The following is a 25,817-nucleotide window of genomic DNA, read 5'->3' as shown; positions in this document are numbered from 1 at the left end:
CTTATGGTGAAGGAGTTTACTGCTAAGCTGTTGGTAGTGGGATGTTAAGAGAGCAGTCACCCACAGCAGTTTACATTGGACTCTATGGAGCTGTGTAGGCCGTGAATGGAAAACGGGGTCAAAGGTCATGAAGCGGGTGGGCTATCGGCCCATAGTTCCACGTGCTGGGACCGTGGACCCTCGGGTCTGCCCGTTTGAGTTCTGGTGTCTCTAGCTCGAAAACTGACCGTGTGACAGCAGTTTTAAAGTTTGACAAAAGTTTATGGAAATTTTTCCATTCATTCCTATGGGACAAAAGGTGAAACTTCAAACGCTTACTGTGCGAAAACTATGTAACTTTTCCAAAAGCTGTATACAAGCCCGCATCCCACAGGGAAGCTCTACGAATGAAACTTTGAACGGAGTCGATATCTCGAAAACTGTGGGCGGAGTTAACCGGACAAGAATGAACGATCCTCAGAATGAAGGGCAGCAAACGTAACACTAGAGGTCTGCATTTCCAGGAGGAAACGCGAGATGTTGCGCCGCCTAAACCCCTGCCCCCCGATCCGCGTCTGTCCCGCTTAAAGCGAGGTCCTCGATACGGCAAACCCACGTGGGTCACTAGGCGACGCTTATGGTGAAGGAGTTTACTGCTAAGCTGTCGGTAGTGGGATGTTAAGAGAGCACTCTCCCACAGCAGTTTACATTGGACTCTGTGGAGCTCTGTAGGCCGTGAATGGAAAACGGGGTCAAAGGTCATGAAGCGGGTGGGCTATCGGCTCTTAATTTTACGTGGTGGGACCGTGGACCCTCGGGTCTGCCCGTTTGAATTCTGGTGTCTCTAGCTCGAAAACTGACCGTGTGACAGCAGTTTGAAAGTTTGACAAAAGTTTATGGACATTTTTCCATTCATTCCTATGGGAGTAAAGATGAAACTTCAAATGGTTACTGTGCGAAAACTATGCAACTTTTCCAAAAGCTGTATACAAGCCCGCATCCCACAGGGCAGCTCTACGAAACAAACTTTGAACGGAGTCGATATCTCGAAAACTGTGGGCGGAGTTAACCGGACAAGAACGAACGATCCTCAGAATGAAGGGCAGCAAACGTAACACTAGAGGTCTGCATTTCCAGGAGGAAACGCGAGATGTTGCGCCGCCTAAACCCCCGTCCCCCGATCCGCGTCTTTCCCGCTTAAAGCGAGGTCCTCGATACGGTAAACCCGCGTGGGTCACTAGGCGACGCTTATGGTGAAGGAGTTTACTGCTAAGCTGTTGGTAGTGGGATGTTAAGAGAGCACTCTCCCACAGCAGTTTACATTGGACTCTATGGAGCTCAGTAGGACGTGAATAGAAAACGATACATTTTGAATTCCACCTTTAAAAACAATTCCACCTTAAGAAACCCAGAATTGTATTGAAATGTCCACATCACAGGCCAAAAGAATCTTAAAAGCAAAAAAGATGGCCAATACATTTTAAATACCACCTTAATAAAAATTCCACCTTAAGAAACCCACAGTTGTATTGACACGTCCACCTTTAAAAATGACCACTTTAAATAAAGCTTAAAATGTCGAAAAGACAGGCAGTATATTGTGAATGAGGTATTCTTAAAAAATTCCACCTTAAGAAACCCTGGATAATTAAGATGTCCCCCTTAAAAATGACCTTTAAAGTGTTACAGACTGCCTGTGTATTTCTGTGGCCCTCACACCTCTTCCCCGTCAGTCTCTGCCTCTGCCCCTCCCCCTCCCCCCTCTCTCTCTCACACGCACGCTCACAGAATACAACTGACAGACTCAGGATTCAATGAATTTCGACCGGTTGCGCACCTTCCAAAAAACCTCAAATATCTCAAAAACTTTTCCAGGTCCAAAAATGAACGAAGCATACCGTAGCGACAAGGAGAGTCTGGTGCTCGAGATGGTGTAAAAATTTTTGCACTTTGAGCGAGATTTGATGGTGTAATTACGAGTTAAAAACAGGCAAAGTTTTGAAAATCTGCGTGCCGAGCCGCTCTTAAAATACATTGAGCTCTATGGGAGGAAAACCCTCCCAAGTGTCAAACAAAAATTCATAACTCAAGAACGGTATTATCAAACGGTCTGAAACTTACAAGTTTGAGAAAGGGGACACTTCTCTACCATTTAAAATTTAAATGAAGTCTGTAGGTGAAAGTATAAGGAAGTTATGGTGAAATGTTCGGCAGAAAATTGAAAAAGAAAAAAAATAATTTCAATGGGTTCCTATGGGAGCGTACCCACCCTCCGAACAAATGCTTATAGCTCGGAAAGTTTTCCCCACATCACTTAACCGTATATACCGTTGCGACAAGGAGAGTCTGGGGATCGATATGGTATAAAAAATTTGCAGATTAAGTGAGAATTGAGCATGTTATGACGAGTTAAAAACAGGAGAAAATTTTAGAAACCGCACTCTGAGCTGCTCCAAAAATACATTGAACCCTATGGGAGCCGAAACCGTCCCTAGTGCCGAACAAAAATTCATAACTCAAAAACCGTATTTTCAATAATGTTCAAATTTAGAGGTCTTAGAAAGGACAAGTTTCTCTACAATTTAAAATTTAAATGAAGTTTCTAGGTGAAACTATAAGGAAGTTATGGCGATTTGTTCGGCTGAAAAGTGAAAAAACGGCTTTTTGCCACTGAAACTACAGTGGATGACATCACCCCCACTCTAAGAGCCTCCCATTGAAATGAATGGAGGGATTTTGAAGGAGTGATAGAAAGGGAAGGATGAGTGCAAAAATTCCGAAAACGGAAGTGACGGGAGCCGGTACGCCCGGGTCCGACCGTCTGAAATCCCGTGTCCGTAGCTTGAAAAATGACCGAGTTAGAGCACTTTGAAAATTAATTCCATAGAAATGACTGGGGAAAAACGGAGCGATAAACGAGTGTAGCGGACGAACGAGTGCGGGTATCGGAAAGCTGTATACAAGCCCACATCGTCGCTATAGGACGCACGATTTCCAGGTGGAACGGAGTCGATAGCTCGAAAGCTGCGGGACTAGTTAGGCGGACAAGGAAACGCGGAATAATAAAAATAATAATAATAATATGACTTAAGAAGAACAATATATTGCGCGCTGCTGCTTAAAGCAGCAGGCGCAACATAACTAGAGGTCTGCATTTCCAGGAGGAAACGCGAGATGTTGCGCCGCCTAAACCCCCGCCCCCCGATCCGCGTCTTTCTCGCTTAAAGCGAGGTCCTCGGTACGGTAAACCAGCGTGGGTCACTAGGCGACGCTTATGGTGAAGGAGTTTACTGCTAAGCTGTCGGTAGTGGGATGTTAAGAGAGCACTCTCCCACAGCAGTTTACATTGGACTCTATGGAGCTGTGTAGGCCGTGAATGGAAAACGGGGTCAAAGGTCATGAAGCGGGTGGGCTATCGGCCTATAGTTTCACGTGGTGGGACCGTGGACCCTCGGGTCTGCCCGTTTGAGTTCTGGTGTCTCTAGCTCGAAAACTGACCGTGTGACAGCAGTTTAAAAGTTTGACAAAAGTTTATGGACATTTTTCCATTCATTCCTATGGGAGTAAGGATGAAACTTCAAATGCTTACTGTGCGAAAACTATGCAACTTTTCCAAAAGCTGTATACAAGCCCGCATCCCACAGGGCAGCTCTACGAATGAAACTTTGAACGGAGTCGATATCTCGAAAACTGTGGGCGGAGTTAACCGGACAAGAATGAACGATCCTCAGAATGAAGGGCAGCAAACGTAACACTAGAGGTCTGCATTTCCAGGAGGAAACGCGAGATGTTGCGCCGCCGAAACCCCCGTCCCCCGATCCGCGTCTTAAAATGTTGAAAAGACAGGCAGTATATTGTGAATGAGGTATTCTTAAAAAATTCCACCTTAAGAAACCCTGGATAATTAAGATGTCCCCCTTAAAAATGACCTTTAAAGTGTTACAGACTGCCTGTGTATTTCTGTGGCCCTCACAGCTCTCCCCGTCAGTCTCTGCCTCTGCCCCTCCCCCTCCCCCCTCTCTCTCTCTCACACGCACGCTCACAGAATACAACTGACAGACTCATGATTCAATGAATTTCGACCGGTGGGGCACCCTCCAAAAAACCTCAAATATCTCCAAAACTTTTCCAGGTCCAAAAATGAACGAAGCATACCGTAGCGACAAGGAGAGTCTGGTGCTCGAGATGGTGTAAAAATTTTTGCACTTTGAGCGAGATTTGATGGTGTAATTACGAGTTAAAAACAGGCAAAGTTTTGAAAATCTGCGTGCCGAGCCGCTCTTAAAATACATTGAGCTCTATGGAAGGAAAACCCTCCCAAGTGTCAAACAAAAATTCATAACTCAAGAACGGTATTCTCAAACGGTCTGAAACTTACAAGTGTGAGAAAGGAGAAATTTCTCTACCATTTAAAGTTTAAATGAAGTCTGTAGGTGAAAGTATAAGGAAGTTATGGTGAAATGTTCGGCAGAAAATTGAAAAAGACAAAAAATAATTTCAATGGGTTCCTATGGGAGCGTACCCACCCTCCGAACAAATGCTTATAGCTCGGAAAGTTTTCCCCACATCACTTAACCGTATATAACGTTGCGACAAGGAGAGTCTGGGGATCGATATGGTATAAAAATTTTGCATATTAAGTGAGAATTGAGCATGTTATGACGAGTTAAAAACAGGAGAAATTTTTAGAAACCGCACTCTGAGCTGCTCCAAAAATACATTGAACCCTATGGGAGCCGAAACCGTCCCTAGTGCCGAACAAAAATTCATAACTCAAAAACCGTATTTTCAATAATGTTCAAATTTAGAGGTCTTAGAAAGGACAAGTTTCTCTACCATTTAAAATTTAAATGAAGTTTCTAGGTGAAAGTATGAGGAAGTTATGGCGATTTGTTCGGCTGAAAAGTGAAAAACCCGTTTTCTGAGAAGGAATCTACAGTGTATGATGTCACCCACTCTAAGAGCCTCCCATTGAAATGAATGGAGGGATTTTGAAGGAGTGATAGAAAGGGAAGGATGAGTGCAAAAATTCCGAAAACGGAAGTGATGGGAGCCGGTACGCCCGGGTCCGACCGTCTGAAATCCCGTGTCCGTAGCTTGAAAAATGACCGAGTTAGAGCACTTTGAAAATTAATTCCATAGAAATGACTGGGGAAAAACGGAGCGATAAACGAGTGTAGCGGACGAACGAGTGCGGGTATCGGAAAGCTGTATACAAGCCCACATCGTCGCTATAGGACGCACGATTTCCAGGTGGAACGGAGTCGATAGCTCGAAAGCTGCGGGACTAGTTAGGCGGACAAGGAAACGTGGAATAATAAGAAGAATAATAATAATAATATGACTTTCGGATAACAATATATTGCGCCGCTGCTTAAAGCAGCAGGCGCAACATAACTAGAGGTCTGCATTTCCAGGAGGAAACGCGAGATGTTGCGCCGCCTAAACCCCCGTCCCCCGATCCGCGTCTTTCCCGCTTAAAGAGAGTCCGTCGGTACGGTAAACCCGCATGGGTCACTAGGCGACGCTTATGGTGAAGGAGTTTACTGCTAAGCTGTTGGTAGTGGGATGTTAAGAGAGCACTCTCCCACAGCAGTTTACATTGGACTCTATGGAGCTGTGTAGGCCGTGAATGGAAAACGGGGTCAAAGGTCATGAAGCGGGTGGGCTATCGGCCTATAATTTCACGTGGTGGGACCTTGGACTCTCGGGTCTGCCCGTTTGAATTCTGGTGTCTCTAGCTCGAAAACTGAGCGTGTGACAGCAGTTTGAAAGTTTGACAAAAGTTTATGGACATTTTTCCATTCATTCCTATGGGAGTAAAGATGAAACTTCAAATGGTTACTGTGCGAAAACTATGCAACTTTTCCAAAAGCTGTATACAAGCCCGCATCCCACAGGGAAGCTCTACGAAACAAACTTTGAACGGAGTCGATATCTCGAAAACTGTTGGCGGAGTTAACCGGACAAGAATGAACGATCCTCAGAATGAAGGGCAGCAAACGTAACACTAGAGGTCTGCATTTCCAGGAGGAAACGCGAGATGTTGCGCCGCCTAAACCCCTGCCCCCCGATCCGCGTCTTTCCCGCTTAAAGCGAGGTCCTCGATACGGTAAACCCGCGTGGGTCACTAGGCGACGCTTATGGTGAAGGAGTTTACTGCTAAGCTGTTGGTAGTGGGATGTTAAGAGAGCACTCTCCCACAGCAGTTTACATTGGACTCTATGGAGCTCTGTAGGCCGTGAATGGAAAACGGGGTCAAAGGTCATGAAGCGGGTGGGCTATCGGCCCATAATTTCACGTGGCGGGACCGTGGACTCTCGGGTCTGCCCGTTTGAATTCTGGTGTCTCTAGCTCGAAAACTGACCGTGTGACAGCAGTTTGAAAGTTTGACAAAAGTTTATGGACATTTTTCCATTCATTCCTATGGGAGTAAGGATGAAACTTCAAATGCTTACTGTGCGAAAACTATGCAACTTTTCCAAAAGCTGTATACAAGCCCGCATCCCACAGGGAAGCTCTACGAATGAAACTTTGAACGGAGTCGATATCTCGAAAACTGTGGGCGGAGTTAACCGGACAAGAATGAACGATCCTCAGAATTAAGGGCAGCAAACGTAACACTAGAGGTCTGCATTTCCAGGAGGAAACGCGAGATGTTGCGCCGCCTAAACCCCTGCCCCCCGATCCGCGTCTTTCCCGCTTAAAGCGAGGTCCTCGATACGGTAAACCCGCGTGGGTCACTAGGCGACGCTTATGGTGAAGGAGTTTACTGCTAAGCTGTCGGTAGTGGGATGTTAAGAGAGCACTCTCCCACAGCAGTTTACATTGGACTCTATGGAGCTCTGTAGGCCGTGAATGGAAAACGATACATTTTGAATTCCACCTTTAAAAACAATTCCACCTTAAGAAACCCAGAATTGTATTGAAATGTCCACATCACAGGCCAAAAGAGTCTTAAAAGCAAAAAAAGATGGCCAATACATTTTAAATACCACCTTAATAAAAATTCCACCTTAAGAAGCCCACAGTTGTATTGACACGTCCACCTTTAAAAATGACCACTTTAAATAAAGCTTAAAATGTCGAAAAGACAGCCAGTATATTGTGAATGAGGTATTCTTTAAAAATTCCACCTTAAGAAACCCTGGATAATTAAGACGTCCCCCTTAAAAATGACCTTTAAAGTGTTACAGACTGCCTGTGTATTTCTGTGGCCCTCACAGCTCTTCCCCTCAGTCTCTGCCTCTGCCCCTCCCCCTCCCCCCTCTGTCTCTCTCACACGCATGCTCACAGAATACAACTGACAGACTCATGATTCAATGAATTTCGACCGGGGAGCACCCTCCAAAAAATCACCCGTAGCTCGAAAACTTTTCCCAACCAAAAATGAACAAAGCATACCGTAGCGACAAGGAGAGTCTTGTGCTCGAGATGGTGTAAAAATTTTTGCACTTTGAGCGAGATTTGATGGTGTAATTACGAGTTAAAAACAGGCAAAGTTTTGAAAATCTGCGTGCCGACCCGCTCTTAAAATACATTGAGCTCTATGGGAGGAAAACCCTCCCAAGTGTCAAACAAAAATTCATAACTCAAGAACGGTATTCTCAAACGGTCTGAAACTTACAAGTTTGAGAAAGGGGAAATTTCTCTACCATTTAAAATTTAAATGAAGTCTGTAGGTGAAAGTATAAGGAAGTTATGGTGAAATGTTCGGCAGAAAATTGAAAAAGAAAAAAAATAATTTCAATGGGTTCCTATGGGAGCGTACCCACCCTCCGAACAAATGCTTATAGCTCGGAAAGTTTTCCCCACATCACTTAACCGTATATACCGTTGCGACAAGGAGAGTCTGGGGATCGATATGGTATAAAAGATTTGCAGATTAAGTGAGAATTGAGCATGTTATGACGAGTTAAAAACAGGAGAAAATTTTAGAAACCGCACTCTGAGCTGCTCCAAAAATACATTGAACCCTATGGGAGCCGAAACCGTCCCTAGTGCCGAACAAAAATTCATAACTCAAAAACCGTATTTTCAATAATGTTCAAATTTAGAGGTCTCAGAAAGGACAAGTTTCTCTACCATTTAAAATTTAAATGAAGTTTCTAGGTGAAACTATGAGGAAGTTATGGCGATTTGTTCGGCTGAAAAGTGAAAAAACGGCTTTTTGCCACTGAAACTACAGTGGATGACATCACCCCCACTCTAAGAGCCTCCCATTGAAATGAATGGAGGGATTTTGAAGGAGGAAAAGAAAGGGAAGGATGAGTGCAAAAATTCCGAAAACGGAAGTGATGGGAGCCGGTACGCCCGGGTCCGACCGTCTGAAATCCCGTGTCCGTAGCTTGAAAAATGACCGAGTTAGAGCACTTTGAAAATTAATTCCATAGAAATGACTGGGGAAAAACAGAGCGAAAAACGAGTGTAGCGGACGAACGAGTGCGGGTATCGGAAAGCTGTATACAAGCCCACATCGTCGCTATAGGACGCACGATTTCCAGGTGGAACGGAGTCGATAGCTCGAAAGCTGCGGGACTAGTTAAGCGGACAAGGAAACGCGGAATAATAAAAATAATAATAAAAATAATAATAATATGACTTACGGATAACAATATATCGCGCCGCTGCTTACAGCAGCAGGCGCAACATAACTAGTGGTCTGCATTTCCAGGAGGAAACGCGAGATGTTGCGCCGCCTAAACCCCTGCCCCCCGATCCGCGTCATTCCCGCTTAAAGCGAGGTCCTCGATACGGTAAACCCGCGTGGGTCACTAGGCGACGCTTATGGTGAAGGAGTTTACTGCTAAGCTGTTGGTAGTGGGATGTTAAGAGAGCACTGTCCCACAGCAGTTTACATTGGACTCTATGGAGCTGTGTAGGCCGTGAATGGAAAACGGGGTCAAAGGTCATGAAGCGGGTGGGCTATCGGCCTATAGTTTCACGTGGTGGGACCGTGGACTCTCGGGTCTGCCCGTTTGAGTTCTGGTGTCTCTAGCTCGAAAACTGACCGTGTGACAGCAGTTTAAAAGTTTGACAAAAGTTTATGGACATTTTTCCATTCATTCCTATGGGACAAAAGGTGAAACTTCAAACGCTTACTGTGCGAAAACTATGTAACTTTTCCAAAAGCTGTATACAAGCCCGCATCCCACAGGGAAGCTCTACGAAACAAACTTTGAACGGAGTCGATATCTCGAAAACTGTGGGCGGAGTTAACCGGACAAGAATGAACGATCCTCAGAATGAAGGGCAGCAAACGTAACATAGAGGTCTGCATTTCCAGGAGGAAACGCGAGATGTTGCGCCGCCTAAGCCCCCGCCCCCCGATCCGCGTCTTTCCCGCTTAAAGCGAGGTCCTCGATACGGTAAACCCGCGTGGGTCACTAGGCGACGCTTATGGTGAAGGAGTTTACTGCTAAGCTGTCGGTAGTGGGATGTTAATAGAGCACTGTCCCACAGCAGTTTACATTGGACTCTATGGAGCTGTGTAGGCCGTGAATGGAAAACGGGGTCAAAGGTCATGAAGCGGGCGGGCTATCGGCCCATAATTTTACGTGGTGGGACCGTGGACACTCGGGTCTGCCCGTTTGAGTTCTGGTGTCTCTAGCTCGAAAACTGAGCGTGTGACAGCAGTTTGAAAGTTTGACAAAAGTTTATGGACATTTTTCCATTCATTCCTATGGGAGTAAACATGAAACTTCAAATGCTTACTGTGCGAAAACTATGTAACTTTTCCAAAAGCTGTATACAAGCCCGCATCCCACAGGGAAGCTCTACGAATGAAACTTTGAACGTAGTCGATATCTCGAAAACTGTGGGCGGAGTTAACCGGACAACAATGAACGATCCTCAGAATGAAGGGCAGCAAACGTAACACTAGAGGTCTGCATTTCCAGGAGGAAACGCGAGATGTTGCGCCGCCTAAATCCCCGCCCCCCGATCCGCGTCTTTCCCGCTTAAAGCGAGGCCCTCGATACGGTAAACCCGCGTGGGTCACTAGGCGACGCTTATGGTGAAGGAGTTTACTGCTAAGCTGTCGGTAGTGGGATGTTAAGAGAGCTCTCTCCCACAGCAGTTTACATTGGACTCTATGGAGCTCTGTAGGCCGTGAAAGGAAAACGGGGTCAAAGGTCATGAAGCGGGTGGGCTATCGGCCCATAGTTTCACGTGCTGGGACCGTGGACCCTCGGGTCTGCCCGTTTGAGTTCTGGTGTCTCTGGCTCGAAAACTGACCGTGTGACAGCAGTTTTAAAGTTTGACAAAAGTTTATGGACATTTTTCCATTCATTCCTAAGGGAGTAAAGATGAAACTTCAAATGCTTACTGTGCGAAAACTATGCAACTTTTCCAAAAGCTGTATACAAGCCCGCATCCCACAGGGAAGCTCTACGAAACAAACTTTGAACGGAGTCGATATCTCGAAAACTGTGGGCGGAGTTAACCGGACAAGAATGAACGATCCTCAGAATGAAGGGCAGCAAACGTAACACTAGAGGTCTGCATTTCCAGGAGGAAACGCGAGATGTTGCGCCGCCTAAACCCCCGTCCCCCGATCCGCGTCTTAAAATGTTGAAAAGACAGCCAGTATATTGTGAATGAGGTCTTTTTTAAAAATTCCACCTTAAGAAACCCTGGATAATTAAGACGTCCCCCTTAAAAATGACCTTTAAAGTGTTACAGACTGCCTGTGTATTTCTGTGGCCCTCACAGCTCTCCCCGTCAGTGTCTGCCTCTGCCCCTCCCCCTCCCCCCTCTCTGTCTCTCTCACACGCACGCTCACAGAATACAACTGACAGACTCATGATTCAATGAATTTCGACCGGGGAGCACCCTCCAAAAAATCACCCGTAGCTCGAAAACTTTTCCCAACCAAAATTGAACGAAGCATACCGTAGCGACAAGGAGAGTCTGGTGCTCAAGATGGTGTAAAAATTTTTGCAGTTTGAGCGAGAATTGATGGTGTAATTACGAGTTAAAAACAGGCAAAGTTTTGAAAATCTGCGTGCAGACCCGCTCTTAAAATACATTGAGCTCTATGGGAGGAAAACCCTCCCAAGTGTGGAACAAAAATTCATAACTCAAGAACGGTATTCTCAAACGGTCTGAAACTTACAAGTGTGAGAAAGGGGAAATTTCTCTACCATTTAAAGTTTAAATGAAGTCTGTAGGTGAAAGTATAAGGAAGTTATGGTGAAATGTTCGGCAGAAAATTGAAAAAGAAAAAAAATAATTTCAATGGGTTCCTATGGGAGCGTACCCACCCTCCGAACAAATGCTTATAGCTCGGAAAGTTTTCCCCACAGCACTTAACCGTATATACCGTTGCGACAAGGAGAGTCTGGGGATCGATATGGTATAAAATTTAGATTAAATAGATAAAATTGCAGATTAAGTGAGAATTGAGCATGTTATGACGAGTTAAAAACAGGAGAAAATTTTAGAAACCGCACTCTGAGCTGCTCCAAAAATACATTGAACCCTATGGGAGCCGAAACCGTCCCTAGTGCCGAACAAAAATTCATAACTCAAAAACCGTATTTTCAATAATGTTCAAATTTAGAGGTCTTAGAAAGGACAAGTTTCTCTACCATTTAAAATTTAAATGAAGTTTCTAGGTGAAAGTATGAGGAAGTTATGGCAATTTGTTCGGCTGAAAAGTGAAAAACCCGTTTTCTGAGAAGGAATCTACAGTGTATGATGTCACCCACTCTAAGAGCCACCCATTGAAATGAATGGAGGGATTTTGAAGGAGTGATAGAACGGGAAGGATGAGTGCAAAAATTCCGAAAACGGAAGTGATGGGAGCCGGTACGCCCGGGTCCGACCTTCTGAAATCCCGTGTCCGTAGCTTGAAAAATGACCGAGTTAGAGCACTTTGAAAATTAATTCCATAGAAATGACTGGGGAAAAACGGAGCGATAAACGAGTGTAGCGGACGAACGAGTGCGGGTATCGGAAAGCTGTATACAAGCCCACATCGTCGCTATAGGACGCACGATTTCCAGGTGGAACGGAGTCGATAGCTCGAAAGCTGCGGGACTAGTTAGGCGGACAAGGAAACGCGGAATAATAAGAATAAAAATAATAATAATATGACTTAAGAAGAACAATATATTGCGCCGCTGCTTAAAGCAGCAGGCGCAACATAACTAGAGGTCTGCATTTCCAGGAGGAAACGCGAGATGTTGCGCCGCCTAAACCCCCGTCCCCCGATCCGCGTCTTTACCGCTTAAAGCGAGGTCCTCGGTACGGTAAACCCGCGTGGGTCACTAGGCGACGCTTATGGTGAAGGAGTTTACTGCTAAGCTGTTGGTAGGTGGATGTTAAGAGAGCACTCTCCCACAGCAGTTTACACTGGACTCTATGGAGCTCAGTAGGGTGTGAATAGAAAACGATACATTCTGAATTCCACCTTTAAAAACAATTCCACCTTAAGAAACCCAGAATTGTATTGAAATGTCCACATCACAGGCCAAAAGAGTCTTAAAAGCAAAAAAAGATGGCCAATACATTTTAAATACCACCTTAATAAAAATTCCACCTTAAGAAACCCACAGTTGTATTGACACGTCCACCTTTAAAAATGACCACTTGAAATAAAGCTTAAAATGTCGAAAAGACAGGCAGTATATTGTGAATGAGGTATTCTTAAAAAATTCCACCTTAAGAAACCCTGGATAATTAAGACGTCCCCCTTAAAAATGACCTTTAAAGTGTTACAGACTGCCTGTGTATTTCTGTGGCCCTCACACCTCTCCCCCTCAGTGTGTGCCTCTGCCCCTCCCCCTCCCCCCTCTCTGTCTCTCTCACACGCACGCTCACAGAATACAACTGACAGACTCATGATTCAATGAATTTCGACCGGGGAGCACCCTCCAAAAAATCACCCGTAGCTCGAAAACTTTTCCCAACCAAAATTGAACGAAGCATACCGTAGCGACAAGGAGAGTCTTGTGCTCGAGATGGTGTAAAAATTTTTTCAGTTTGAGCGAGAATTGATGGTGTAAAGATGAGTTAAAAAAGGGCAAATTTGAGAAAATTTGGCTTTCTGAAAATACATTGAACTCTATGGGAGCCGAAACGTCCTACTGCCAAACAAATCTTCATAACTCCAGAACCGTATCTTCAAATGATTTAAAATCTACATATTTTAGAAAGGGGAAGTTTCTCTACCATTTGAAAGTAAAATGAAGTCTGTAGGTGAAAGTATAAGGAAGTTATGGCAAAATGTTCGGCTAAAAGTTGAATATCGAAAAAGGACAGGCATATTCATTTCAATGTATTCCTATGGGAGCGTACCCACCCTCCGAACAAATGCTTATAGCTCAGAAAAGATATCCCAAATGGCTAAACTGCATATACCGTTGCGACAAGGAGAGTCCAAGGAAGAAGCTGGTATAAAAAATTAGCAGTTTGAGCGAGAATTGACCATGTTATGACGAGTTAAAAACAGGAGAAAAATTTAGAAACCGCACTCTGAGCCGCTCCAAAAATACATTGAACTCTATGGGAGCCAAAACCCTCCCTAGTGCCGAACAAAAATTCATAACTCAAAAACCGTATTATCGATTACGTTCAAATTTACAAATGCTAGAAAGGACAAGTTTCTCTATCATTTAAAATTTAAATGAAGTTTTTAGGTGAAAGTATGAGAACGTTATGGTGAATTGTTCGGGTGAAAAGTGAAAAAACGGTTTTGGCCAGTGAACCCAGAGTGTCTATGATGTCACCCACTCTAAATGTCTTCCATACAAGTGAATGGAGGGATATTCAAGGAGGAATAGAAAGAGAGGGATGAGTGCGAGAGGTCCGAAAACGGAAGTGACGGGTCACGGTGCGCCCGGGTCCGACCGTCTGAAATCTCGTGTCCGTAGCTTGAAAATTGACCGAGTTAGAGCAGTTCGAAAAGTAATTCCATAGAAATGACTGGGGAAAAACAGAGCGAAAAACGAGTGTAGCGGACGAACGAGTGCGGGTATCGGAAAGCTGTATACAAGCCCACATCGTCGCTATAGGACGCACGAATTCCAGGTGGAACGGAGTCGATAGCTCGAAAGCTGCGGGACTAGTTAGGCGGACAAGGAAACGCGGAATAATAAAAATAATAATAAAAATAATAATAATAATAATATGACTTAAGAAGAACAATATATTGCGCGCTGCTGCTTAAAGCAGCAGGCGCAACATAACTAGAGGTCTGCATTTCCAGGAGGAAACGCGAGATGTTGCGCCGCCGAAACCCCCGTCCCCCGATCCGCGTCTTAAAATGTTGAAAAGACAGCCAGTATATTGTGAATGAGGTCTTTTTTAAAAATTCCACCTTAAGAAACCCTGGATATTTAAGATGTCCCCCTTAAAAATGACCTTTAAAGTGTTACAGACTGCCGGTGTATTTCTGTGGCCCTCACACCTCTCCCGTCAGTGTCTGCCTCTGCCCCTCCCCCTCCCCCCTCTCTGTCTCTCACACGCACGCTCACAGAATACAACTGACAGACTCATGATTCAATGAATTTCGACCGGTGGCGCACCTTCCAAAAAACCTCAAATATCTCAAAAACTTTTCCAGGTCCAAAAATGAACGAAGCATACCGTAGCGACAAGGAGAGTCTGGTGCTCGAGATGGTGTAAAAATTTTTGCACTTTGAGGGAGATTTGATGGTGTAATTACGAGTTAAAAACAGGCAAAGTTTTGAAAATCTGCGTGCCGAGCCGCTCTTAAAATACATTGAGCTCTATGGGAGGAAAACCCTCCCAAGTGTCAAACAAAAATTCATAACTCAAGAACGGTATTCTCAAACGGTCTGAAACTTACAAGTGTGAGAAAGGGGAAATTTCTCTACCATTTAAAGTTTAAATGAAGTCTGTAGGTGAAAGTATAAGGAAGTTATGGTGAAATGTTCGGCAGAAAATTGAAAAAGACAAAAAATAATTTCAATGGGTTCCTATGGGAGCGTACCCACCCTCCGAACAAATGCTTATAGCTCGGAAAGTTTTCCCCACATCACTTAACCGTATATACCGTTGCGACAAGGAGAGTCTGGGGATCGATATGGTATAAAAATTTTGCATATTAAGTGAGAATTGAGCATGTTATGACGAGTTAAAAACAGGAGAAATTTTTAGAAACCGCACTCTGAGCTGCTCCAAAAATACATTGAACCCTATGGGAGCCGAAACCGTCCCTAGTGCCGAACAAAAATTCATAACTCAAAAACCGTATTTTCAATAATGTTCAAATTTAGAGGTCTTAGAAAGGACAAGTTTCTCTACCATTTAAAATTTAAATGAAGTTTCTAGGTGAAAGTATGAGGAAGTTATGGCGATTTGTTCGGCTGAAAAGTGAAAAACCCGTTTTCTGAGAAGGAATCTACAGTGTATGATGTCACCCACTCTAAGAGCCTCCCATTGAAATGAATGGAGGGATTTTGAAGGAGTGATAGAAAGGGAAGGATGAGTGCAAAAATTCCGAAAACGGAAGTGATGGGAGCCGGTACGCCCGGGTCCGACCGTCTGAAATCCCGTGTCCGTAGCTTGAAAAATGACCGAGTTAGAGCACTTTGAAAATTAATTCCATAGAAATGACTGGGGAAAAACGGAGCGATAAACGAGTGTAGCGGACGAACGAGTGCGGGTATCGGAAAGCTGTATACAAGCCCACATCGTCGCTATAGGACGCACGATTTCCAGGTGGAACGGAGTCGATAGCTCGAAAGCTGCGGGACTAGTTAGGCGGACAAGGAAACGTGGAATAATAATAAGAAGAATAATAATAATATGACTTTCGGATAACAATATATTGCGCGCTGCTGAAGCAGCTTGCGCAACATAACTAGAGGTCTGCATTTCCAGGAGGAAACGCGAGATGTTGCGCCGCCTAAACCCCTGCCCCCCGATCCGCGTCTTTCCCGCTTAAAGCGAGGTCCTCGATACGGTAAACCCGCGTGGGTCACTAGGCGACGCTTATGGTGAAGGAGTTTACTGCTAAGCTGTCGGTAGTGGGATGTTAAGAGAGCACTCTCCCACAGCAGTTTACATTGGACTCTATGGAGCTGTGTAGGCCGTGAATGGAAAACGGGGTCAAAGGTCATGAAGCGGGTGGGCTATCGGCCCATAATTTTACGTGGTGGGACCGTGGACCCTCGGGTCTGCCCGTTTGAGTTCTGGTGTCTCTAGCTCGAAAACTGAGCGTGTGACAGCAGTTTGAAAGTTTGACAAAAGTTTATGGACATTTTTCCATTCATTCCTATGGGAGTAAAGATGAAACTTCAAATGCTTCCTGTGCGAAAACTATGTAACTTTTCCAAAAGCTGTATACAAGCCCGCATCCCACAGGGCAGCTCTACGAATGAAACTTTGAACGGAGTCGATATCTCGAAAACTGTGGGCGGAGTTAACCGGACAAGAATGAACGATCCTCAGAATGAAGGGCAGCAAACGTAACACTAGAGGTCTGCATTTCCAGGAGGAAACGCGAGATGTTGCGCCGCCTAAACCCCTGCCCCCCGATCCGCGTCTTTCCCGCTTAAAGCGAGGTCCTCGATACGGTAAACCCGCGTGGGTCACTAGGCGATGCTTATGGTGAAGGAGTTTACTGCTAAGCTGTCGGTAGTGGGATGTTAAGAGAGCACTCTCCCACAGCAGTTTACATTGGACTCTATGGAGCTCTGTAGGCCGTGAATGGAAAACGATACATTTTGAATTCCACCTTTAAAAACAATTCCACCTTAAGAAACCCAGAATTGTATTGAAATGTCCACATCACAGGCCAAAAGAGTCTTAAAAGCAAAAAAAGATGGCCAATACATTTTAAATACCACCTTAATAAAAATTCCACCTTAAGAAACCCACAGTTGTATTGACACGTCCACCTTTAAAAATGACCACTTTAAATAAAGCTTAAAATGTCGAAAAGACAGCCAGTATATTGTGAATGAGGTATTCTTTAAAAATTCCACCTTAAGAAACCCTGGATAATTAAGACGTCCCCCTTAAAAATGACCTTTAAAGTGTTACAGACTGCCTGTGTATTTCTGTGGCCCTCACAGCTCTTCCCCTCAGTCTCTGCCTCTGCCCCTCCCCCTCCCCCCTCTGTCTCTCTCACACGCATGCTCACAGAATACAACTGACAGACTCATGATTCAATGAATTTCGACCGGGGAGCACCCTCCAAAAAATCACCCGTAGCTCGAAAACTTTTCCCAACCAAAAATGAACAAAGCATACCGTAGTGACAAGGAGAGTCTTGTGCTCGAGATGGTGTAAAAATTTTTGCACTTTGAGCGAGATTTGATGGTGTAATTACGAGTTAAAAACAGGCAAAGTTTTGAAAATCTGCGTGCCGACCCGCTCTTAAAATACATTGAGCTCTATGGGAGGAAAACCCTCCCAAGTGTCAAACAAAAATTCATAACTCAAGAACGGTATTCTCAAACGGTCTGAAACTTACAAGTTTGAGAAAGGGGAAATTTCTCTACCATTTAAAATTTAAATGAAGTCTGTAGGTGAAAGTATAAGGAAGTTATGGTGAAATGTTCGGCAGAAAATTGAAAAAGAAAAAAAATAATTTCAATGGGTTCCTATGGGAGCGTACCCACCCTCCGAACAAATGCTTATAGCTCGGAAAGTTTTCCTCACATCACTTAACCGTATATACCGTTGCGACAAGGAGAGTCTGGGGATCGATATGGTATAAAAAATTTGCAGATTAAGTGAGAATTGAGCATGTTATGACGAGTTAAAAACAGGAGAAAATTTTAGAAACCGCACTCTGAGCTGCTCCAAAAATACATTGAACCCTATGGGAGCCGAAACCGTCCCTAGTGCCGAACAAAAATTCATAACTCAAAAACCGTATTTTCAATAATGTTCAAATTTAGAGGTCTCAGAAAGGACAAGTTTCTCTACCATTTAAAATTTAAATGAAGTTTCTAGGTGAAACTATGAGGAAGTTATGGCAATTTGTTTGGCTGAAAAGTGAAAAAACGGCTTTTTGCCACTGAAACTACAGTGGATGACATCACCCCCACTCTAAGAGCCTCCCATTGAAATGAATGGAGGGATTTTGAAGGAGGAAAAGAAAGGGAAGGATGAGTGCAAAAATTCCGAAAACGGAAGTGATGGGAGCCGGTACGCCCGGGTCCGACCGTCTGAAATCCCGTGTCCGTAGCTTGAAAAATGACCGAGTTAGAGCACTTTGAAAATTAATTCCATAGAAATGACTGGGGAAAAACAGAGCGAAAAACGAGTGTAGCGGACGAACGAGTGCGGGTATCGGAAAGCTGTATACAAGCCCACATCGTCGCTATAGGACGCACGATTTCCAGGTGGAACGGAGTCGATAGCTCGAAAGCTGCGGGACTAGTTAAGCGGACAAGGAAACGCGGAATAATAAAAATAATAATAAAAATAATAATAATAATATGACTTACGGATAACAATATATTGCGCCGCTGCTTAAAGCAGCAGGCGCAACATAACTAGAGGTCTGCATTTCCAGGAGGAAACGCGAGATGTTGCGCCGCCTAAACCCCCGCCCCCCGATCCGCGTCTTTCCCGCTTAAAGCGAGGTCCTCGATACGGTAAACCCGCGTGGGTCACTAGGCGACGCCTATGGTGAAGGAGTTTACTGCTAAGCTGTTGGTAGTGGGATGTTAAGAGAGCACTGTCCCACAGCAGTTTACATTGGACTCTATGGAGCTGTGTAGGCCGTGAATGGAAAACGGGGTCAAAGGTCATGAAGCGGGTGGGCTATCGGCCTATAATTTCACGTGGTGGGACCTTGGACTCTCGGGTCTGCCCGTTTGAATTCTGGTGTCTCTAGCTCGAAAACTGAGCGTGTGACAGCAGTTTGAAAGTTTGACAAAAGTTTATGGACATTTTTCCATTCATTCCTATGGGAGTAAAGATGAAACTTCAAATGGTTACTGTGCGAAAACTATGCAACTTTTTCAAAAGCTGTATACAAGCCCGCATCCCACAGGGAAGCTCTACGAAACAAACTTTGAACGGAGTCGATATCTCGAAAACTGTTGGCGGAGTTAACCGGACAAGAATGAACGATCCTCAGAATGAAGGGCAGCAAACGTAACACTAGAGGTCTGCATTTCCAGGAGGAAACGCGAGATGTTGCGCCGCCTAAACCCCTGCCCCCCGATCCGCGTCTTTCCCGCTTAAAGCGAGGTCCTCGATACGGTAAACCCGCGTGGGTCACTAGGCGACGCTTATGGTGAAGGAGTTTACTGCTAAGCTGTTGGTAGTGGGATGTTAAGAGAGCACTCTCCCACAGCAGTTTACATTGGACTCTATGGAGCTCTGTAGGCCGTGAATGGAAAACGGGGTCAAAGGTCATGAAGCGGGTGGGCTATCGGCCCATAATTTCACGTGGCGGGACCGTGGACTCTCGGGTCTGCCCGTTTGAATTCTGGTGTCTCTAGCTCGAAAACTGACCGTGTGACAGCAGTTTGAAAGTTTGACAAAAGTTTATGGACATTTTTCCATTCATTTCTATGGGAGTAAGGATGAAACTTCAAATGCTTACTGTGCGAAAACTATGCAACTTTTCCAAAAGCTGTATACAAGCCCGCATCCCACAGGGAAGCTCTACGAATGAAACTTTGAACGGAGTCGATATCTCGAAAACTGTGGGCGGAGTTAACCGGACAAGAATGAACGATCCTCAGAATTAAGGGCAGCAAACGTAACACTAGTGGTCTGCATTTCCAGGAGGAAACGCGAGATGTTGCGCCGCCTAAACCCCTGCCCCCCGATCCGCGTCTTTCCCGCTTAAAGCGAGGTCCTCGATACGGTAAACCCGCGTGGGTCACTAGGCGACGCTTATGGTGAAGGAGTTTACTGCTAAGCTGTCGGTAGTGGGATGTTAAGGGAGCACTCTCCCACAGCAGTTTACATTGGACTCTATGGAGCTCTGTAGGCCGTGAAAGGAAAACGGGGTCAAAGGTCATGAAGCGGGTGGGCTATCGGCCCATAAATTCACGTGGTGGGACCGTGGACTCTCGGGTCTGCCCGTTTGAATTCTGGTGTCTCTAGCTCGAAAACTGACCGTGTGACAGCAGTTTTAAAGTTTGACAAAAGTTTATGGACATTTTTCCATTCATTCCTATGGGAGAAAAGATGAAACTTCAAATGCTTACTGTGCGAAAACTATGTAACTTTTCCAAAAGCTGTATACAAGCCCGCATCCCACAGGGCAGCTCTACGAGACAAACTTTGAACGGAGTCTATATCTCGAAAACTGTGGGCGGAGTTAACCGGACAAGAATGAACGATCCTCAGAATGAAGGGCAGCAAACGTAACACTAGAGGTCTGCATTTCCAGGAGGAAACGCGAGATGTTGCGCCGCCTAAAGCCCCGCCCCCCGATCCGCGTCTTTCCCGCTTAAAGCGAGGTCCTCGATACGGTAAACCCGCGTGGGTCACTAGGCGACGCTTATGGTGAAGGAGTTTACTGCTAAGCTGTCGGTAGTGGGATGTTAAGGGAGCACTCTCCCACAGCAGTTTACATTGGACTCTATGGAGCTCTGTAGGCTGTGAAAGGAAAACGGGGTCAAAGGTCATGAAGCGGGTGGGCTATCGGCCCATAAATTCACGTGGTGGGACCGTGGACTCTCGGGTCTGCCCGTTTGAATTCTGGTGTCTCTAGCTCGAAAACTGACCGTGTGACAGCAGTTTTAAAGTTTGACAAAAGTTTATGGACATTTTTCCATTCATTCCTATGGGAGAAAAGATGAAACTTCAAATGCTTACTGTGCGAAAACTATGTAACTTTTCCAAAAGCTGTATACAAGCCCGCATCCCACAGGGCAGCTCTACGAGACAAACTTTGAATGGAGTCTATATCTCGAAAACTGTGGGCGGAGTTAACCGGACAAGAATGAACGATCCTCAGAATGAAGGGCAGCAAACGTAACACTAGAGGTCTGCATTTCCAGGAGGAAACGCGAGATGTTGCGCCGCCTAAACCCCCGTCCCCCGATTCGCGTCTTTCCCGCTTAAAGCGAGGTCCTCGATACGGTAAACCCGCGTGGGTCACTAGGCGACGCTTATGGTGAAGGAGTTTACTGCTAAGCTGTCGGTAGTGGGATGTTAAGAGAGCACTCTCCCACAGCAGTTTACATTGGACTCTGTGGAGCTCAGTAGGCCGTGAATGGAAAACGGGGTCAAAGGTCATGAAGCGGGTGGGCTATCGGCCTATAGTTTCACGTGGTGGGACCGTGGACCCTCGGGTCTGCCCGTTTGAATTCTGGTGTCTGTAGCTCAAAAACTGACCGTGTGACAGCACTTTGAAAGTTTGACAAAAGTTTATGGACATTTTTCCATTCATTCCTATGGGAGAAAAGTTGAAACTTCAAATGCTTACTGTGCTAAAACTATGTAACTTTTCCAAAAGCTGTATACAAGCCCGCATCCCACAGGAAAGCTCTACGAAACAAACTTTGAACAGAGTCGATATCTCGAAAACTGTGGGCGGAGTTAACCGGACAAGAACGAACGATCCTCAGAATGAAGGGCAGCAAACGTAACACTAGAGGTCTGCATTTCCAGGAGGAAACGCGAGATGTTGCGCCGCCTAAACCCCCGTCCCCCGATCCGCGTCTTTCCCGCTTAAAGCGAGGTCCTCGATACGGTAAACCCGCGTGGGTCACTAGGCGACGCTTATGGTGAAGGAGTTTACTGCTAAGCTGTTGGTAGTGGGATGTTAAGAGAGCACTGTCCCACAGCAGTTTACATTGGACTCTATGGAGCTGTGTAGGCCGTGAATGGAAAACGGGGTCAAAGGTCATGAAGCGGGTGGGCTATCGGCCTATAGTTTCACGTGGTGGGACCGTGGACTCTCGGGTCTGCCCGTTTGAGTTCTGGTGTCTCTAGCTCGAAAACTGACCGTGTGACAGCAGTTTAAATGTTTGACAAAAGTTTATGGACATTTTTCCATTCATTCCTATGGGACAAAAGGTGAAACTTCAAACGCTTACTGTGCGAAAACTATGTAACTTTTCCAAAAGCTGTATACAAGCCCGCATCCCACAGGGAAGCTCTACGAAACAAACTTTGAACGGAGTCGATATCTCGAAAACTGTGGGCGGAGTTAACCGGACAAGAATGAACGATCCTCAGAATGAAGGGCAGCAAACGTAACATAGAGGTCTGCATTTCCAGGAGGAAACGCGAGATGTTGCGCCGCCTAAGCCCCCGCCCCCCGATCCGCGTCTTTCCCGCTTAAAGCGAGGTCCTCGATACGGTAAACCCGCGTGGGTCACTAGGCGACGCTTATGGTGAAGGAGTTTACTGCTAAGCTGTCGGTAGTGGGATGTTAATAGAGCACTGTCCCACAGCAGTTTACATTGGACTCTATGGAGCTGTGTAGGCCGTGAATGGAAAACGGGGTCAAAGGTCATGAAGCGGGCGGGCTATCGGCCCATAATTTTACGTGGTGGGACCGTGGACACTCGGGTCTGCCCGTTTGAGTTCTGGTGTCTCTAGCTCGAAAACTGACCGTGTGACAGCACTTTGAAAGTTTGACAAAAGTTTATGGACATTTTTCCATTCATTCCTATGGGAGAAAAGTTGAAACTTCAAATGCTTACTGTGCTAAAACTATGTAACTTTTCCAAAAGCTGTATACAAGCCCGCATCCCACAGGGAAGCTCTACAAATGAAACTTTGAACGGAGTCGATATCTCGAAAACTGTGGGCGGAGTTAACCGGACAAGAATGAACGATCCTCAGAATGAAGGGCAGCAAACGTAACACTAGAGGTCTGCATTTCCAGGAGGAAACGCGAGATGTTGCGCCGCCTAAACCCCTGCCCCCCGAAATTCCACCTTAAGAAACCCTGGATAATTAAGACGTCCCCCTTAAAAATGACCTTTAAAGTGTTACAGACTGCCTGTGTATTTCTGTGGCCCTCACACCTCTTCCCCGTCAGTGTCTGCCTCTGCCCCTCCCCCTCCCCCCTCTCTCTCTCTCACACGCACGCTCACAGAATACAACTGACAGACTCATGATTCAATGAATTTCGACCGGTGGGGCACCCTCCAAAAAACCTCAAATATCTCCAAAACTTTTCCAGGTCCAAAAATGAACGAAGCATACCGTAGCGACAAGGAGAGTCTGGTGCTCGAGATGGTGTAAAAATTTTTGCACTTTGAGCGAGATTTGATGGTGTAATTACGAGTTAAAAACAGGCAAAGTTTTGAAAATCTGCGTGCCGAGCCGCTCTTAAAATACATTGAGCTCTATGGGAGGAAAACCCTCCCAAGTGTCAAACAAAAATTCATAACTCAAGAACGGTATTATCAAACGGTCTGAAACTTACAAGTTTGAGAAAGGGGACATTTCTCTACCATTTAAAATTTAAATGAAGTCTGTAGGTGAAAGTATAAGGAAGTTATGGTGAAATGTTCGGCAGAAAATTGAAAAAGAAAAAAAATAATTTCAATGGGTTCCTATGGGAGCGTACCCACCCTCCGAACAAATGCTTATAGCTCGGAAAGTTTTCCCCACATCACTTAACCGTATATACCGTTGCGACAAGGAGAGTCTGGGGATTGATATGGTATAAAAAATTTGCAGATTAAGTGAGAATTGAGCATGTTATGACGAGTTAAAAACAGGAGAAAATTTTAGAAACCGCACTCTGAGCTGCTCCAAAAATACATTGAACCCTATGGGAGCCGAAACCGTCCCTAGTGCCGAACAAAAATTCATAACTCAAAAACCGTATTTTCAATAATGTTCAAATTTAGAGGTCTTAGAAAGGACAAGTTTCTCTACCATTTAAAATTTAAGTGAAGTTTCTAGGTGAAAGTATGAGGAAGTTATGGTGAATTGTTCGGCTGAAAAGTGAAAAAACGGCTTTTTGCCACTGAAACTACAGTGGATGACATCACCCCCACTCTAAGCGCCTCCCATTGAAATGAATGGAGGGATTTTGAAGGAGGAAAAGAAAGGGAAGGATGAGTGCAAAAATTCCGAAAACGGAAGTGATGGGAGCCGGTACGCCCGGGTCCGACCGTCTGAAATCCCGTGTCCGTAGCTTGAAAAATGACCGAGTTAGAGCACTTTGAAAATTAATTCCATAGAAATGACTGGGGAAAAACGGAGCGATAAACGAGTGTAGCGGACGAACGATTGCGGGTATCGGAAAGCTGTATACAAGCCCACATCGTCGCTATAGGACGCACGATTTCCAGGTGGAACGGAGTCGATAGCTCGAAAGCTGCGGGACTAGTTAGGCGGACAAGGAAACGCGGAATAATAAAAATAATAATAATAATATGACTTAAGAAGAACAATATATTGCGCGCTGCTGCTTAAAGCAGCAGGCGCAACATAACTAGAGGTCTGCATTTCCAGGAGGAAACGCGAGATGTTGCGCCGCCTAAACCCCCGTCCCCCGATCCGCGTCTTTCCCGCTTAAAGCGAGGTCCTCGATACGGTAAACCCGCGTGGGTCACTAGGCGACGCTTATGGTGAAGGAGTTTACTGCTAAGCTGTTGGTAGTGGGATGTTAAGAGAGCACTCTCCCACAGCAGTTTACATTGGACTCTATGGAGCTCAGTAGGGCGTGAATAGAAAACGATACATTTTGAATTCCACCTTTAAAAACAATTCCACCTTAAGAAACCCAGAATTGTATTGAAATGTCCACATCACAGGCCAAAAGAATCTTAAAAGCAAAAAAGATGGCCAATACATTTTAAATACCACCTTAATAAAAATTCCACCTTAAGAAACCCACAGTTGTATTGACACGTCCACCTTTAAAAATGACCACTTTAAATAAAGCTTAAAATGTCGAAAAGACAGGCAGTATATTGTGAATGAGGTATTCTTAAAAAATTCCACCTTAAGAAACCCTGGATAATTAAGATGTCCCCCTTAAAAATGACCTTTAAAGTGTTACAGACTGCCTGTGTATTTCTGTGGCCCTCACACCTCTTCCCCGTCAGTCTCTGCCTCTGCCCCTCCCCCTCCCCCCTCTCTCTCTCACACGCACGCTCACAGAATACAACTGACAGACTCAGGATTCAATGAATTTCGACCGGTTGCGCACCTTCCAAAAAACCTCAAATATCTCAAAAACTTTTCCAGGTCCAAAAATGAACAAAGCATACCGTAGCGACAAGGAGAGTCTGGTGCTCGAGATGGTGTAAAAATTTTTGCACTTTGAGCGAGATTTGATGGTGTAATTACGAGTTAAAAACAGGCAAAGTTTTGAAAATCTGCGTGCCGAGCCGCTCTTAAAATACATTGAGCTCTATGGGAGGAAAACCCTCCCAAGTGTCAAACAAAAATTCATAACTCAAGAACGGTATTCTCAAACGGTCTGAAACTTACAAGTGTGAGAAAGGGGAAATTTCTCTACCATTTAAAGTTTAAATGAAGTCTGTAGGTGAAAGTATAAGGAAGTTATGGTGAAATGTTCGGCAGAAAATTGAAAAAGAAAAAAAATAATTTCAATGGGTTCCTATGGGAGCGTACCCACCCTCCGAACAAATGCTTATAGCTCGGAAAGTTTTCCCCACATCACTTAACCGTATATACCGTTGCGACAAGGAGAGTCTGGGGATCGATATGGTATAAAAAATTTGCAGATTAAGTGAGAATTGAGCATGTTATGACGAGTTAAAAACAGGAGAAAATTTTAGAAACCGCACTCTGAGCTGCTCCAAAAATACATTGAACCCTATGGGAGCCGAAACCCTCCCTAGTGCCGAACACAAATTCATAACTCAAAAACCGTATTCTCAATAATGTTGAAATTTAGAGGTGTTAGAAAGGACAAGTTTCTCTACCATTTAAAATTTAAATGAAGT

The sequence above is a fragment of the Hoplias malabaricus genome, chromosome 1, assembly GCF_029633855.1.
Source record: "Hoplias malabaricus isolate fHopMal1 chromosome 1, fHopMal1.hap1, whole genome shotgun sequence".
NCBI classification, from domain to species: domain Eukaryota; kingdom Metazoa; phylum Chordata; class Actinopteri; order Characiformes; family Erythrinidae; genus Hoplias; species Hoplias malabaricus.
Note: the sequence above shows the minus strand (reverse complement) of the source record.